This window comes from Narcine bancroftii, chromosome 14 (genome assembly GCF_036971445.1).
Source record: "Narcine bancroftii isolate sNarBan1 chromosome 14, sNarBan1.hap1, whole genome shotgun sequence".
Taxonomy (NCBI): Eukaryota; Metazoa; Chordata; class Chondrichthyes; order Torpediniformes; family Narcinidae; genus Narcine; species Narcine bancroftii.
The window spans coordinates 38,412,470-38,414,332 of record NC_091482.1 but is presented as its reverse complement, the minus strand read 5'-3'; positions in this window follow the sequence as shown (position 1 = coordinate 38,414,332).

The window sequence follows — 1,863 nt, the reverse complement described above, 5'->3', positions numbered from 1 at the left end:
AGTTCCAATTTCCAGCCTTTTCCCCATATTCTTTGATACCCTTACTAATTAGATGCTTATCCATTTCCTGTTTGAATACTCCTAGTGATCTGGTCTCCACTGCTGTATGCGGCAGTGAGTTCCACAGATCCAAGACCCTCTGACTAAAGAAGTTCTTCCTCCTCTCTGTTTTAATTGGATAACTTCTAATTTTAAGACTATGACCCCTTGTCCTCGATTCACCCATCAAGGGAAACATATTTTCTGCATTCACTCTGTCAAAACCTTTCAATATTTGAAATGCCTCTATGAGATCCCCTCTCCCTCTCCTATACTCCAATGAATACAATCCAAGAACTGCCAAATGGTCCCCATACACCAGCCCCTGCAAACCAGGAATTACCCTAGTAAATCTCTATGCCCTCTCCAACAACATCATATCTTTTCTAAGATAGGGGGCCCAAAACTGTACACAGTTCTCCAAATGGGGTCTCACCAGTGCCCCACACCTCTCTAATCTTATACACCATTCCTCTTGAAATGAATGCTAGCAGAGCATTTGCCTTCTTCACTACCAATCCCACCTGGGCATTAATTTTTAGATTATTCTGCACGAGGTCACCCAGGTCTCTTTGCACCTCCGAGGATTGAATTTTCTCCCCATCCAGAAAATTCTCTGCCTGTTTATTTTCATGGCCAAAATGTAGAACCAAACACTTCTCAACATTGTACTACATCTGCCATATTTTTGCTCAGTCTCTCAATCTGTCTATATCCTTCTGCAATTTTACAGTTTTTTCAATAGTTCCTACTCCGCCACCTATCTTCGTGTCATCCGCAAATATGGCCACAAAGCCAGTCATTCCTCAATCCAAATCATTAATATAAATTGCAAAACACCAGTAGTTACAGGCATCCATCCAGAATGGGAACCCTTAATTTCAACCCTTTGCTTCCTGCCTATCAGCCACTTTTCTATCCAGTAGTATCCCTGTAATTCCATGGACCTTCATCTTATTTATCAGCCTAACATGCGGTACCTTATCAAAAGCCTTTTGAAAATCCAAATAGATAACATCCACAGCCTTCCCTTTGTCTATCCTACCTGAGATTTCTTCAAAAATCTCTGATAGGTTGGTCAGGCAGGATTTACCCTTTTAAAAATCATGCTGTCTTGGACCTATTCTCTCATGTATCTACAGGTATTTCATAACTTCATCCTTGAGGATTGACTCCAATATCTTTCCAACCACCGACACCAGACTTGTAGGTCTGTAGTTTTCTTTTTTCTGTTTCCCACCTTGTACAGCGGAACCACATTTGCAACCTTCCAATCCCCTAGAACCACACCAGAGACTATTGATTTCTAGAAGATTTTACCAATGGATCTACAATCTCCAAAGCTACCTCTTTCAGAACCCATGGATATACCTCATCCAGTCTGGGAGATTTATCTATCTTTAATCCATTCAATTTACCTAGCACAATTTCTCTAGTAATCTTAACTGTATTCAATTCTACTCCCTGAAGCCTCTGTCTGTCAAAAACGTTACTAATGTCTTCCTCTGTGAATGCAGATGTAAAATATTGATTTAATTCTTCTGTCATATCTGTGTAACCCATTATAATTTCCCCAGCATCATTTTCTATCAGTCCTATGTCAACACATGTCTCTCTTTTATTTATATATTTTTTTAAAACTCTGTTTCTTTTTTATATTGTTTTCCAATCTCCTTTCATATCTTTTCTTTCCTAATGACTTTCTTTGTCTCTTTCTGTAAGTTTCTAAAGGATTCTCAGTCCTTTGATTTCCCACTAGTTTTAGCTTCCTTCTATGCCCTCCCCTTTGCTTTTATCTTGGCGGTAACTTCTTTTGTTGGCCAC